Source organism: Marmota monax, unplaced genomic scaffold (genome assembly GCF_021218885.2).
Source record: "Marmota monax isolate L192 unplaced genomic scaffold, Marmota_monax_Labrador192_F-V1.1 WCK01_AAM20220418_F8-fsc00137, whole genome shotgun sequence".
Lineage (NCBI taxonomy): Eukaryota > Metazoa > Chordata > Mammalia > Rodentia > Sciuridae > Marmota > Marmota monax.
Genome location: NW_026692854.1, coordinates 3,241,904 through 3,258,960, shown reverse-complemented (window position 1 = coordinate 3,258,960; position 17,057 = coordinate 3,241,904). Strand labels below are relative to the sequence as shown.

Sequence of the window (17,057 nt, the reverse complement as noted above, 5' to 3'; positions counted from 1 at the left end):
TCACACACCTAACTTACCATCAAAATCACCAGAGAAATTTTTTGTGACATCCCACACCTATTTGGAGGGGTATTATATAAAATACAGAAAGTACCAAGTTTTGTAACGATGTGAACAACCAGCATACTTCTGTACTGCCAGCAGGATTATAAAGGAGTGCAAATCTATGGAAAATAATATGGGAATTCCTCAAAAAAACTAAAAATAGAACTACCATAGGACCTAGAAATTCCACTTTGAGGGGATATATGTAAAAGAATTGAAAGCAAGTTCTGGGTCAGAGATTTGCATGCCCATTTCACAACAGCACCATTTCACAATAGCCAAGATATGGAAGCAACCAAATGTCCACCAGAGTATGAATGGACAGTATACACACTACAGAATATTATATGGCTTTAAAAAGGAAAGAAATCACTGGGTGCGGTGGCACATGCCTGTAATCCTAGCAGCTCAGGAGGCTGAGGCAGTAGGCTTTTAAGTTCAAAGCCAGCCCCAGCAATTTAGTGAGGCCCTAAGCAACTTAGCAAGACCCTGCCACTAAATAAAAACTAAAAAGTGCTGCGGATGTGGCTCAGTGGTGAAGTGCCCCTGGGTTCAATCCCTGGTACCAAAAAGAAGGAAATCCTGTCACATTCCACAACATGGATGGACCTTGAGATCATTATGCTAAGTGAAAAAAGCCAGTTATAAAAACAAATACTGAAGTATCTAAGGTAGTCAAATTCAAAGAAACAAAGTAGAATGGTGGTTACCACAGGCCAGAGAAAGAGGAAAATAGGGAGTTGTCAGCAGATACAGGCAAGTTGTCAGTTATAGAAGATGAAATGTCCTGAGGTCTACGGCACAGCACCGGGAATAGACTTAATGCTACTGAACCAGTTCCGATGCATAAAAATGGTTTAGAGAGAGGAAGGTATTAGATAAGTAAACAAAAAAGATTTTCTAATTTCCCATCCCAAACTTACTCAGAATTTCTGGACATTGGACTACAATAACTGGTATTTATAAAAAGTTTCCCAGGTGATGGATCTAGAACCAGTATGAGCCTATCAAATCATGATATCACTCTCCAAACTGGAAGTAACTCAGACACAACAGCAGCCATGTTCAATGCTTATTTTGTTTTTCATAACTGTTTATAGATGTAAAGTATTTCCTATAATGGAAATAAATCAGGATTTAAAATGTCACTAAAAAGAGGAATGGATTTTAATATTGTTATTGATGAAAGGAAAGACAAAGAAAGCCTTGAGATCTCCCTGATGTTCCCTTTCCCATTGCTGAGGTGATTTGGGAGGGTGCAGCCCTCTGAGCAACAGTGTCTGTGTTACACTCTGGTTTAGGAAGACCCCCAAGTTTCTACTGGGTGTCTGGCTGTCAAGAGGGTCTGGAACAAGACTACCAAAGGAACCAATCCTGGTCCAGATAACTCTGTAAACTAGCAGTTAAACAGCAAAGCAGTAAAGGAGGATGATAGTTCTCAAAATATTCCCACATGATCAGGAGGAGATCTTTAGTAAGGTACCGAAAATTGACTGGATCATGGAGAAATAAGAAGGACGTTAATAATCACAGACATGTCACCAAGATTCACCGAGGTCATGCGTGCAAAAATTGCACAATAAACAGTGCAAAATAGGTATTCAGTAATTACAAGATGACATTATCAGTGCTGTTCCCCCTTCACCTGTCTCCTCTTTACTGAAAAGTACCTTAAGTGCTCCAGATTCCAGTACTAATCATTCCCTGTTGTATGCACTTATCTTTGCCTCTACTTCTGTTATGGTTTGGATGTGAGAGCTCCCCCATTAGCTCACATGTGAGACAATGCAAGAAGGTTCAGGAAAAAAATTAGTGAATTAGTCACCTGAAGGGATTAATGGAGTGGTAACTGAAGGCAGGTGGGGTGTGGCTGGAGTACGTGGTCATTGGAGACATGCTTTGGAGTAAGTGGAGTCCATCCTTCTGCTTTCTCATTGTCATGTGAGTTACTTCCCTCTGCCACACTCTTCTACCACGTTGTTCTGCCTCACCTTGAACCCCAAGGAATGGAGCCTGCTATCTCTGGATTGAGAACTCTGAAACCGTGAGCCCCCAAATAATCTTTTCCTGCCCTATAATTGTTCTGGTCAGATCTTTAGTCACAACAGTGAAAAGGCTGACTAAAAAAACTTCTGACTTACTTCAAGGACCATGCTTACTATTATTCTATTTTTTTTTCTGCTCTTTGAAACTCATCACATGGTATTAAGCAACCAGCAGAAACTCAACCATCAATCATTCACTCAACACACAGTTATGAATGTGCCATGTGCAAGGCACCACCAGCATAAGCACTGGGGAAACACTGATCTCTGCTCCTAAGCTTAAATCCAAACTCAATAAAAACTATCTGTTTTGCTGAATTATTAAAACAGCAGAATAAAGGGAGGCTTTTCATGCCTGTATGTATGTATGGACATACATAGATTCCACAGATAACACCCTTTTCTCATAGAAAATTTCTTCTGGTTAGAAAAAAAAAGTTTGAGCTAATGAACATACTTTAAGGAAATTACACAGTGTTAAAGGTATCTAAGAAAGAACTTATACAATATTAAAGAGTCTATCCATACAGAAAAGGCATAATTTTCCCCATTAACTCAGTACCACACTTGTCTCCTCCTCGAACTCCTTCCCCTCTAACCCCTATGGACAGCCTCACCATCCCACTTCTAAGAATGAGCAGATACAAGATGTTTCAGTGAAGCTGAACATGTACATATTTTTGTTCAAGATGAGTATCTGGTTTGCTATTTCTGGCAAAAGGGCAGGGAACATCCAAGATTGTCAGTGTAACTTTTATCTCTTGTGATTTAACTGGACCTTTAGCCAGTACAGAATAGAACTTCAAAAGAAGGAAAGGATTATTTTTCCACGGTTAAACAAACAAAGCCAGGGAGCATTTTCCTGGGGTGCAGGGGTGGGAACACACTGAGAGACCTTCAGGCAAGACTTGGGTTGGTAAAAAAAAAAAAATTTAGTTGGAAAAGCAAAAATAAAAGAATAGCTACTTTTGCATGAAGTAAAGCAAATTAGGACCAGAACAGGCAAACTAAAGAAAAAAACCTTCCACAAAAGTAATCCAGTATGTAAAACTAACACATAAGAACCAGAGACTTAAAGACAAGGAGTTTAACTTCAGTTATCTGACAATGATATTGAAAAGGGTTAGGCAAAGTACACAGTGTACTCAAATATCCTGGCTTTCAAAAGGTGTGGCCCACATACCGGGCATCCTGTCTAGATCATTAATTATTAAGTGATTTAGGAAGAGTAATGGTAATTTAGACAAATCCAACTGAATTCATTTCAATAGGTATTTATCCAACACATTCTCATCTACAAAACTACTCTCTGTGGAAAGACACATAAATCCAAGTCCATATGTGTTTTAAGTAACTCAGAGCACATCTTATTTTCAAGTTTATCCAGTTAGTGTTGAAATAAGTATGAGGTTCAACTGTAAGAATCTCCTATGTTTTGTAGCTCAAAAATATTTGAATAATGGTAATTTTATAGGTTTGTCTAGATCTATCTTTTAAATAATGAAATAGCTGTGAAATAGAAATCTAGGCAAAAAGTCCCAATGCACACAAATTAAAATGCAGAAAAAGAACTCATTTATTTTGACTCTGAGAAAGAAGATGGCTTCTTGGAAGCAGGTGGCATATGAAGTAGGCATGAGATTTTGAGAGTTGGAATTGTTAGAAAAAAAGAACAAAGTAAGGTTAGGAGTGGAAAATGGGGATTTTAGAGTGGAGAAAATCACAAATATATGTACAAGGGCCTAAAATGTAGAAGAATAATTCGAAGGGCAAAATCATCTATCTTAACATTATAAAACACATATGCAAATATGAAAAGTTCACTACAAAAAAATAAGTTACATTCAATTCAGTGACTTTGATATCATATGTCTCACAACCCAATAAATACCTAGAATAATAAAGCAAATATAAAGATTTTTTTCCAATAAACTTTCAAAGAAAAATGAAATAAAGCATTAAATCAACCATTCACTGTTAAAAGGGGGGATGAGCTATAGGCTTTCTTAATTTCACAGAAGTCTCAACATAAAAACTAAAAGCAGTGTTCTTTGTTACAAATGCAATAGGATCAGGCATGAGATCATTCTGTTCTGACCCTGTTACTGACATCAGGGTTTCAGGAAGACCCCATGAAGTTTAAATTTTAAAAGTCAAGTTCTTCCCACTACTCCACACGTATAGATCACTGGAAGTAACCAACATACATCTACCAAGGTAACAGCAAAATTTAGTAGTCCCTAGAAGGTACTGAATGCTTTGAGGGAATACTGGATTTTACATGGTTGTGAAGATGGTAATGAAGTCTAATCTACTGGTCCCTTAAACGTATTATTCTTAGTCACAATAACAGTGTTCCGTTTAAACTTTAGGACTGTATTTAAATAGATGTGTAGGAAACAATAAAGCCAAAAAGAATACTGAAGGTGTATTCCAAATTTAGAGTGAGTCGGAAACATCAGGAGAATTTTATCTACTCCATCAAACAATAAAACACACTCTGAGCCAGCAACTCGAAGAAGCCAAAGAAACAGGATGGGAACATTTTTCCCCCTTACTAGAGAGTTAGTGTGCTAATAAAAATATTCATCGAATATAAAAGCCAGGCATGGTAGCACATGCCTGTAATCACAGTGACTGGGGAGACTAAGGCAGGAGGATCACAGTTCAAGGTCAGCGTGAGCAACTCTGAGACTCTGTCTTAAAATAAATATAAACAGGGCCAAGGACTTAGCTCAGTGATAGAATGCCTTGGGTTCACTCCTCCATACAAAAAGGAAAAGTGGGGATATAGAGACTTTTCATTATAGCTGGTAGAAGGGTTTTTGTTGTTGTTGTTTGTTTTTTAAAGCAGAAAGATTAAAAGCCGTGCTCTTTATATAAACATGAGACCCAAATAATACATTACAGCTGTATTATCATGACCAGTTAAATGATCAAGACAAGGGTGAGGGCAATTGAGTTAGAAGCCAAACAAAAGGAGAGAAATACCTAAGGAGAAAAATATACAGAGAAAAGTACCTACAATCAAACCCACATGATCAGAGAATAACACTGAGTAAGACAGGGTACGTAATGGACCACAGTTAAGGTTTTTTCAGATGTGAAGACCACTCCATGAAAATAATCACAAACATTCCTGCCAAGCCTTTGGCCCTAAGGGAAGTAGTGGGGTACACAACAGAAGTAGGGATGGACCTGAATGGAAGTTACTGGAAAATTCAAACTCAAGGCTAAAAGGGCACAGCCAATTAGAAAGCCAAAGAAGCAGCCTTGACGATTCCAATGCCTGACAAGCCTACATTTTCACCAATAGCGTTGGGAGTTTTCCAAGACCTGATTAGTGGAGGTAGGAATCAATGCCTCTACCCAGTAGCTATAGAAGCTCCTAGTCTAGAACATTTCAGTGGCAACCCACTATCAAGTCTCCTCTTGTTTTATATCGGGCACTATACTAGTTTACACAGAATTTACTGCATTCTCACACCTACTGAAGGTAACTACTACTAGCATCATTCCCGTTTCCAGATACAAACATCAAGGTTTAGAGAGGTCTAACAATGTTCATAAAATTAGCTAGAACAGACTCCACCCAGACCTTCAGAATGCTGATCATGAGTTTCAACGTACCAGCCAGTAGGCTTCTAACTTTAAAGTTCACCACAATCGGGCTGGGGCTGTAGCTCAGTGGCAGAGTGCCTGCCTAGCATGGGCGAGGCACTGGGTTTGATCCTTAGCACCATGTACAAATGAAATAAAGGCATGTGTCCAACTATAACTACAAAAAGATTTTTTTTTAAATAAAGTAAATCTTAGGGGGGAAAAAAGTTCACCATAGTCAGTGGAGAATGGGATAGTGTTAACATACAACCTTCAAAGGTTCTGATTTAGTCAAACAAGGTTAGGCCCAGGACACTGCATTTTTAGCACACACTTCAGGTAATTCTGGGATACACTGTTGGTGGAACAAACACTAATAAATCTATAGTATCACATAGCTTCCAAGCAGAAAAGCAACTCTCTATATTGGAATATACATTATTAATGCTTCGCTTAACCCCTGATTTAATTTATTAATAATAATTAAGATAATAGCTTAATGATATTTTCAATGAGGAAAAACTGCAGTAAACTTTATAGTAAATTTTACTTTTAGCCTGATTTATATCTTTATATATAATTACACAAAAATTATGACTAAAACACTAAGTTTCTAATATTTTATATAAATATAAATTGATGAGTTACATTTTAAAAACCAAATTTGTTTTAAAAAATTGTTAGCTTAAAGAAATCAACAAGGTTTGGGGTTGACTATCACCGGCTAGCATTTTTGTTTTAAAAGTTAAATGTTACTTGCTTCTCTCTTCTATCTTCCAAAACATATACTGTCTAGATCTTTTTATTTGTGTATCACCTAGGATGATGAAGAATGATGACATTCTTTTGAATAATTTCATACGGAGTTAATTCTGACAACACAACTTGTGGAACAAGGAGTAGAAAGACTGGCCCAAGCAGTTTCAGGTACCAAGCACCAGCTACATGAATTCTGCCATCAAAAACCCAAGTAGATCAGAAATAATAGCAAACCTCAAAACAAAAAGTCTTAAGGATTTTCTCACCTGTGAAAGTAGCTGCTGGCCCCTGGGTGCTGAGATGACCTAGGATCATGTAAAAGTCCAGAAACTTCTGCTTAAGCAATCTCAGAGTAGCAGAATTGGGGTCACCTGCAAGGTATGGAGCAGGGATTTAACATCCATTCAACACCTACTGGGCTGCAACCAGGGGCCAGGGCAAGTGTCAGGAGCTGGGCAAACCAGTGAAGAAGATGCACCTGCTCTCAAGGAGCTGATAACCTAAAGTCAGCTGTGCCAGCTTCTAGACATGTCATTTCAAGCAGGTCACTTAAAGTTCCTTAACCCAGGATTTTCTTTTTCTTTTTTAATTATAAACTAGAGGAAATAGTCAGTTCTTCAGTTGCAGCACCCAAAGAGGGTATCTGTCTAGTATAAGATACTAACATATAATTAGTGTTTTCAGTGCATCGTGGAAAACAAGCCAGAACTGGGCTATCCATGAAGGACCATCAATGCACAAATAATGAGTAGACAAAGGAAGAAATGCCAGTTACTGAACTCAACTCCATTCTTTGGAAGAACAGCAGTGATGGGGGCCATGGCCCAGGGCAGATTTTACCAATGTACTCTTAATCCTAGAAATTTCACAGGAATGAGTGATTGGAAGGGGGGATAGGATCCTACAGAGTAGGGAGAAAATAGCATAGCCCTGCTCTCTAATTATGGAGCTCCGAACAGATAAGAATTTGATTTAAAAAAAAAAAAAAGCTCCAGGAAAGATGGAGCTTGGACTCAGGCCCGAGTATCAAGCATCCAGCAATCCTTACTACTTTGCTCAGAAATTACACTAAGGACAAATACCCTCCTTTGGAGGAATTTTATGCCACTATTACATTGGTAAAAAATGTTGGCTGCCATCTTTCAACTCTAGCAAAGGACAAAAAGAGAAGGACCATTCAGAAGTCAGAATATGGTCATGAGATGGAACTTTTACCTAAACAATCTGATTTGCAATAAAGATCATGGGGCTGGGATTCTAAACATCTGGGTTACTACCCTTCTTCCTCTGCTAATATATAGATCTGTAAACTTAAGGTTTTTTTATACCTGAATTTGTTTTTCTGACAAATGAAAATGGTAATATTAACTCTTTTAAACAAGGCTTTGATGATGATTGAATAGGGTCCTGCATGTAAAACCACTTAAAAATGTTAAATCAGGAGGAATTAAAATTAAGATATTAACTTCAACTGTATGTAAATGGGGATGTTTTAGCACAGTAGGCCTTAATTTTTGGACTGCACTATAAGCCACTTTATTAAGTCCAAGAAACCCCTGCAGTAAAATTCTGCAACCTCTAATAGAAACGTGACAAAATGTGTACAATTTTTACACACTTCACATCAGTAAAAGCAGTCAACCCATAAATACAAACCCAAGCTGAACCTCCATCAAATTCATTTTAGTTTAGTCATACTATAAGATATTCACTGCTTTTCATGTAAATGATAGTATAACAGGGTCTTTTATAGACACAGACACAGATACTGACAGTCAGAAAACAATTCCACCATCACCCTCCCCCCCAAAAAAATTTTGGAGAGGAGAATTCAGACCAGGTCCACAAATACAATAAATTCTATGGTTCCATTTTAAAAATAGATGTTACTGTGTTCTCTTTCCAAACCTAAAAAAACCTATGTATTTTTTAGTTAACTAAATAATAATTCCTAAGCCATTTTATTTAATAAGTGAATATTTGCAGTCATGAGGAAGTATTACAGAAGTCATCTGTAACAAATTAAAAATTCCAAAGATAACCTAAATATCTAGGTATCCAAGCATTTAAAATGAATTCTTGCTGACAAAGACCTTACAAGGAAACTAACAACAGGTATCTCTTATGAATATGGATGCAAAAATTCTAAACAAAACACCTACAAACCACAAATACTAATATATAAAAATAATTTTATGCCATGAACAAGTAGAATTTATCCTAAGTATGCAACACTGGTTTAACGTTTGAAAAATTAATTAATGTAATATACCATGGCAAAAGACAAAAACAATACCATATAATCGTATCAACAGATGCAGTAAATTCATCACCATTTCTTGATAAAAAACACTGTAGTACGAAAGGAATAGAACATGATACGAGCATCTGCATAAAACCCCACAACTAGAACCATATTAATGGCAAAAAAGACGATACTGTTTTCCCTCTAGAAATAGGAAGAAAACAAGATGTCTGCTCCCACCACTCTAGCATTATACTAGAGGTTTTAGCCAGGGTAATTAGACAAAATAAAAGGTATCTCAATTGGAAAGAAAAAATAAAATGAACACTTCTGTTGAAGACACGATTCTGTATATAGAAATTCTAAGAAATGCAATAAAAGTAAAAATTAGCATGAGCTCAACAATTTGTCAGATACAAAATCAATGCACAAAAATTAATCCTAGTTCAACACACTTGCAATGAAAATCCAAAAACAAAATTAAGAAAATAACCATTTTCAATAGCATCAAAAATAATAAAATAATGAAGGTAAGATGTGCATGAATGAAATAACATCACACGTTCTTGGACTGGAAGACTTAATACTATAAAAATGAAAATATTCCCCCAAATGGATTTATAGGTTCAATGCAATTCCAATCAGAATCCCAAGTGACTTTTCTGTAGAAACTGGAAAGCGGAGCTGGGGATTGCTGTGTGTGCTGCTGGTCCCAACTATTAGGGAAGGCTAAGGCCGAAGAATTACCTGAGCCTAAGAATTCTAAACCAGCCTGAGCAACATGGAGGGACTCTGTCTCAAAAAAAATAAAATAAAGGAAAGAAAGAAAGAAACTGGCAAGCTGATTCTAAATTTCATGGAATTGCAAGGGATCCAGAATAGTCAAAATTATCTTGAAATAGGAAAGCTCAGACTTCACAATTTCAGAACTTACCACAAGGCACTGATAAACAAGACAATGTCATACTAGCATAAATATACATATCAATGGAATAGAAAAGAGTCTAGAAAAAAGCCCTTGTATCGGGGTCAACAAATTTTTTAAAAAGAGTACCAATGTTGTTGGATGCAAAAAGAAAAGAACAGTAGGGTTTTTGTTGTTGTCATTGCTGTTTGGTGCTGAGCACTACACCTCTGAGCTACCCGCCCCCAACCAAGAACAGTCTTAACAAACAGTGCTGGATAAAATGGATATCCATTTGCAAAAGACTGATTCTGAACCCAAAACTCAAATCATATATACAAATTATCTCAAAGTGAATTAAAAACATTAATGTAAAAACTAAAATAATCAAGTTCCTGGGAGAAAACACAGGGGATAAATCTTTATGACTTTGGATTTGGCAATGATATCTAGATATGCAACCAAAATAGTAAGTAACAACAAAAATAATAATAATAAAATGATCTCTTTCTGTCTCCATTATTTTGCCTCTTCCATAATGTCATATAAGTGGAGTTGTAGGGCATGTAGACTTTTCAGAGTAGCTTTCTGCCTTAGTAATATGAATGCAAGTTGCCTTCATATATTTTAGTGACTCAATAACCTTTTTTTTTTTGCTCTAATATTTCATTATCTAAATGCAGATTATTTTTCTAAAGAACATTTTGGTTATTTCTAAGCTGTTATAAATATGACTTCCCAATTTGTAAATGTAAATGTAAAAAGATCAGAGGTTAACAGGGCTTAGGGGGGAGGCAGAAATGAATAAACAGAGCACAGAGTTTGTTTAGTGTAGTAAAAATACTCTGTATCATACTAATGGTGGACCCATTTCATTATAAATTTGTCCAAACCCATAGAAAGTACAACACCAAGTGGGATTTCTTAAAAAAAAAAAAAAAAAACTGTGTAAAAGGTACTATACCATCAAGAAAATGAAAAGACAACCTACAGAGTCAGAAACTATTTCCAAATCATATATCTTATATAGGTCTAAACTCCAGAATACATAAAGAACCCCTAAGATTCAACAACAAAAAGACTCCAATGAAAAAATGGGCAAAAGACTTAAATGGATTTTTTTTCGAAGTGCATATAAAAAGAAAAAAAGGTATGCACATGAAAATATGATTAGTCATTAGGGAAATACAAGTCAAAACCACAATGAGATACCACTTCATACCCATGAGGATTGCTTTAAATAATAAAAAAGAAAAACAATAAAATGAGTATTGACAAGGATATGGAGAAACACATGACCAGTGACAATGAAAATGAAAATGGTGCACCATGGTCAAAGCCAGATGGCTTCCCCAGGAAGATAAAGAGGATTACCACAGGACCCAGCAATTCTACTGCAAGGGACACACCCAAAATAACAAAAAAGAGGTATTCAATAAACTGGTACATACTAGTTCACATGAGCATCATTCACAACACCAAAAGGTGGAAACAATCCAAATATCACATGAAAGGATAAGCAAAATATTAGAGATAAAAGAAGCAAAAATATAAACTTGGAGACAACCATATTAAAATGACTATTTTTAAAGAAAGGTGAACAATATTTTCCTCTAGTATATTGAATCATGTCTCAAAGTTTCACCCAGAAGTTCATGCTCAAGTATTCTCCAGCTCAAATACCTTACCTGACCTCCAGGTAATAATTCTAACAATGTTAGCATGCATCCACTCAAAATAGCAGGACATTAAAGGGTAAAGAAATTAAAATATAAAGCTCATAGATACAGGCAAAGCTAAGGTTCTATTTAATGAAAAAGAATTTTGCAAACTCTAAGTAAACACAATATGGTTATGATAATTTGGGAATAACTGGAAAGAATTAGACTAAGTTTTAAGGAACATTCCAAGACTAATAATGTTCTGATTCTAGGGTTTTCCAAAATACATGATCATAGGTTAAAAAGAAAATAGAGTTAAAAACTGACTCTAAAAGTTATATACGTATATGTTGACTCTCTATGTATAATGTATAATTAAATCATTTACAATTTATAATTAAATTATATAGAGAGATTGTATGTACAGAGAGAGAATGAGTCTATAATCAGTATACCATTATAATCAATATACTATTAAACTATTACAATCAATATACTATTATAATCAATACATTATACCTCAGGTCAATTGTCTCATGAAAGTAAAATTAAGAAAAATAAAAACTAATATAAAAAGCATTACTTTGGTTTAAACAGCAATCAATCACTCTGATTTCAGCATGTTACTTACTAAACAATTTGAAAATCATTTCTTCCTTAGGTGAGGACTCTTTTTCCCAAAGATTTAAGAGTCCATTTAGGTAATGTAGTAGAAAGCAATTTAAAAAACAACTATATGACAACTGCACAATATTTTGTATATCAGCTACTCAAATATGCATTTAAGAATTTAGATTAATGTAACTGTGATCACGTGGTTTCGATTATTTAATTTTAAAGATTTTTGTACACATCTTTGACATGTGTACTATGTGCTTCCCCACAAATACACATACGAACACAGTAGAGAAAGTTTGATATCTTGTTCTTCCATCCAAATTAACTATACTTTGGAGCCTTGGCAGTTGAGAAAGCAATGGGCAATGGTTTTATAATAACAATTTGAAAACTTACATTTTTCAGGTATTCATCAATCTATAGTTCTTGGCTTTTAAAAGTATATTCACGTGCATTTGTGGAGGGGAAGAAATGATCAACAATACAATGAGCACCCACAAACTCTGCAGTGCCCTGTGCATACATGCATCACTTACTAATTTGACTTCCTATCACCAAATAATGTATTCCATGGGGAAAGGGCTGACGAAGAAGCCCCAGATTGCAGCACAACGACTAGCACATAGGAACTTCTCAGTAAATGTTTTTCCCACAGCCAGATAAACTTCTGACCCATTACTCCTTAGCAAATATATTTCTGAAGCCACATGTTTTCTCTACAAAATACCTCATATAAGTATTCTATAATTATTCTACTCACTGTATGCAGTGCTATTTCTTTCACTTGTTTTACACTTAGTATGGTCCAATTTTCATGGGAAAACTCAATTCTAATATGGATTTGAGATTTGATATAATAAAGTCTGCATATTATGAACTTTGATCATATATCCTCCAGACCGAGAGAATTCACATTTTTCAGGTAGAACAAAGACCAGTTCATTTCCTTTTTTTTCAGATCCATGTCATTCTTGACATATGATTTAAAACCCCACATGGGATTTCAGGTTAGATGTTTCAGAGGTTTTGACAATAAAACCACACTCAGTGAAACTTCAGTTTTCTTAAATCCTCAAGGAATACGTCATCTGAGATGGATGAATTTTTGTTACAGTGAACATTTTTAGTGCCATATTGTTATTGTAAATTTTAAGGGAAATGTTTATAAGCTGCAATACACAAGTGCAATTCCTTTCAAAAACTGCAGTGAATTCAAACAACTTAAAACTATTGTTGGTGACCTGGGTTGCCATTTTGAACACTGGTTACTTAGAGCAGCTCTCCCCAGCCTCATGGCTGATTGCAGAATGGCCCTGAGTGTGCTGGGTTCTGTTCAGGAATGTATTCTGATAACTTCCAGGACATGCAGTTCTACACACAAACACATACCCTGTATCTCTTATTGCTTCATGGAATCCTCTGAGGGACGTAGCAGACTCCCCACCCCAACTGACCCCTTCTTCCGTCATCTCATGACCTATATGGTCTGGTCTGAAGAGGCTCCATTTTTATACATATTGTGGACAATTCCTTTCTGACATGTTTATTTGTTGGCAACAGTACAGAGGCTCTTTCTAAAGGTTTTCTTCTTCCCCTTTTAGTTATAAAGCTCAGAAAGCTTATAACTGAATTGACATTGAAAGGTACCAAGTTCAAACAAGTCCAGAAGTTTTCCATAAAATGGACAAGAAGTGTTCATCATTGAACTCAAAGTTTTACCTTAAGTTACATTTACCTTCCTTTGTACCCAGTGTCCCTTCTGCTGGCATTCAATACAGTGCTCAGAAAATCAAAGGGTAACCAACGAGACCACACACATCTGCAAGAAAAATAAGTCCCCTACTTCTCAAAAACAGAAAACTAAAGACAAGTACCAAAGATTATAGTCATAATGAATCTCAATACAAACTTCATATAATCACCTACTATGCAAGATGGATCCTAAATAAAATATGGTAATTCAGCATCCAATTATTTAACTTTATCTCTTCAGAGAAACCATTTTAATGGCAGAAATGAGGGCCTAAGGTTTCCTTTAGGCATTCTCAAATCAATATTTGTAAATCATGTTTCTGTTTCCCAGGAAACTAAGGAGGCAATATCTTGGGCAAGAAAACCTATCACTGTCATTTTCTATGTATCCTCACACACATGGTTACTCTTTATTAGGAGGTGGGGGCGACCCTCCTAGAGGACTGGGGATATAGCTCAGTTGGTAGAGTGCTTACCTCATATGCACAAGGCCTTGGGTTCAATCCCCAGCACCCAAAAACAAAGCAAAACAACCCCCCCCCCCAGTATCATTGAAAATCATAATAAAAAGAGACAGGAGACAAAACACCAGTTCCTTAGCCTGCCTCTTCTCCTAGGGGATGATGGGAGAAAAAAATAAAATGAAGGCCTGCACAGAGAGCTCACAAAACTGGAAAGCGGTCTATGCTCAGTTTCAGTACATGAACGCCACAGCACACAGCATCATGAGACAGAGTTAGAAACCTGGACTCCTGAGAAACCTCAGGTCACATGTTTCTGAGTTCAAACTCCAGATCATTTACCCTTGGATGAGTTACTTCAACCCTCTGAGCCAGAGTTTCCGCCTCTTAAAATTCATATTGTAGAAATGTGGATACAGTTTAAAAGTAAATATAAAATACCAACTTCAGGACTAATTTCATCACTATGTTCAAAGATGACATACACTCAAAGATGACTGGGAATAAATGACCTTATGAAAAGTATACAGTGAAGGTTTTTTTTTTTAAAGTTCTCATCTTCGAGGATTTTACAGAGACATGGCACTCTTAGAAGGTTCAAGGGAGTGTCACTTGACAAACATCTGCAAGTGATCTTTCAACTTGGAGCATTAATTATCTTACATTGTGCATCTCTCTTGGAACCACATTATCTAAGCTTGCTACAATTTTCTTTTCATCAATAATCAAATATACAAAGAAAACCAAAGCCCTGGTCACATGATTAAGTTATACATGTGAATACAGAGTTTGTTTAAATAGTTTTAAATTTTTAAAAGCCTTATTATTAAATCACAAGTTGAAAAGCATCACAACCCTGGCCCCAAGATCCAAAGGCTACATAATATACTGCCAAGATTTGCTGTGTAGCTAGACTCACATACTATGTTTCAACATTTTTAGCACATTTTAAAGTTTAAGTATTTTCCCAATCATTTTAACTGCACAGCATGCTTTAAAATATAAACATGTTATACATATATTCATGTCTTTATGATTTAAATATCTGCAATTGCAAAGCAATCTTTTTCTATGCAGCAACTCATTACTTTCCATACAACAGACCCCAACTCCACAAATTGCTTCTCGAAAAAAAATTTTTTTTAAATATTCTTTTGACTCACAGGAGTATCTACTAGCCTACCCCACAAATAATCCACATTCAACTTTCTATCCCTCCCCCTAAGAATACACACAATTTTTTAAAAGGACAATCAACCAGATAAATGTATTTTTATAGGCTAAGGTTAATCTCCACTATCAAGTAGATATTTAGAAACTGCAACTTCAATTCCTAAAAAGTGGCCCCTATATTATTCTCCTCTTCATTGAATTCCAGAAGTCTTGATTCCACCAATGTCACCAGCTCAGCCACAATGCTAAAGGTAATTAGTTTTTCTGTTTATCATACACAACTAATGCTGAACTCACTGCTTAGAATCTTGAGTTAGACATAAAGAGAGGACATTATTCTTATTAGAACACTCCAGGTAATCATTAAACCCCAGTATTGCTTACCTTGTGGAAAAGTCTAGAGTTATAAATTGCTGATGTAATCAAATAATAATAATAATTACTACCAGCACCAAACCCAAAAAGCACTGAGCCCTTGGGTGTGAGTTTTGACACAGAGCCCAGAAAGCTAAATTCCTATCCAGGTTTCTGGTTCTACTAAATTCAAGCTCTGTGACATACTGCAAGTTACTTTATATTTACCTATAAAAGAAAGAAAATTTCTACAGCTTCTTCAAATCTCCATGCCTCTTTGAACCCTAGAGAGTTGTATAATGAATGATGAATGGCTACTATCAAACCTCATAGATGCATTTTAATGCAGGGCAGAATGTGTATAGCCCAGATATATAGTTAACACTACAAGAAAGAATCATATAAAGCTGACCTTAATAACCTTTGTTTTCAAGTTTTTATGCAAAGTCTTCATAATAGTCTTAATATTTTTTGGAAAACATTTTGCTAGCTAGTTTATATAGCATTAAGCTATTATTAAGTAATTACATTCAAAATGTAAACAGGCCTGGTGCAGTGGCACATACCTGTAATCTCAGCTACTTGGGAGGTTGAGGCAGGAGGATCACAAGTTCAAGACCAGATTGGCTACCTCAAAATAAAATAAAGAGGACTGGGGATGTAGCTTGGTGGTAGAACACCCCTGCTTTCAATCCCCAGGACTGCAAAAACAAAAACAGGGTTAGGGTTGTGACTCGGTGGTACAGCACTTGCCTGGAATGTGTGAAGCCCTGGGTTCGATCCTCAGTACCATACACAAAGATAAATAAATAAAATAAAGGTATTGTGTCCATCTACGATTTTTAATATTAAAAAAACAAAAAAGAATGTAAATAAGTTTAAGCAAAAGAGTTCATATGAACATTGATATTCTTAAGTCCTAAAAGTATCAATATCTTATAAGTTTCATTAAACTGTGTTAACTTTCTTGAGGGTAGAAAGGGCTATTTTATGACTCATTTTGCTCTCAGACACACATATCTCATTATCACTATAGAAATTATTTTAGAGAAATCACTTTGCCTCTATTCCCATAAGCATAAGAACCTTTCACAATACAAAACTTCACCCTGCTCAGAAAAATGACCTATCACCCTACAACCAAGAGAAGAAGGTTTTGTAAAATCATCAACTTAAAGTGCTGGTCTCAAATTCTGCTACTCTCAAGAGTTCCTCCTTTAGCTAGTCTTACATCTAGACGCATGCATTTACCTCAAATACCAAGTAGTCCATCCAGTAATCTTAAAGGTGACACCAGGCATGGGAGGTGCTAGGGATGTACCTCCAAAACACCAAGTTCTCCCTATTCTGAAAAGCTCTCAATACCTAACTCAGCAGTTTCACCCAGTAGGCGTGGTTCTAAATGGGAGGAATCTATCCACCTTCTTCAGTTCTGTAGTT

The 17,057-nt window shown here is 36.0% G+C and overlaps 1 protein-coding gene and 1 pseudogene across 10 annotated transcripts in view; one reads left to right on the top strand and one right to left on the bottom strand.

Annotated features, from left to right (window-relative positions):
- Positions 1-17,057, bottom strand: part of Klf12 (KLF transcription factor 12) — a 438,833-nt gene that overhangs the window by 386,752 nt on the left and 35,024 nt on the right. For 5 of the 10 annotated variants that reach the window (XM_058580971.1, XM_058580972.1, XM_046449453.2 and 2 more), the window contains exon 2: positions 6,716-6,820. The exons of the other annotated variants lie outside the window; for them this stretch is intronic. The gene's annotated coding sequence lies outside the window, so the exon portion shown is untranslated. The remainder of the gene's footprint in view (positions 1-6,715; positions 6,821-17,057) is intronic. 10 annotated transcript variants of the gene reach the window in all.
- Positions 1-17,057, top strand: part of LOC124096000 (peptidyl-prolyl cis-trans isomerase A-like) — a 41,523-nt pseudogene that overhangs the window by 7,147 nt on the left and 17,319 nt on the right.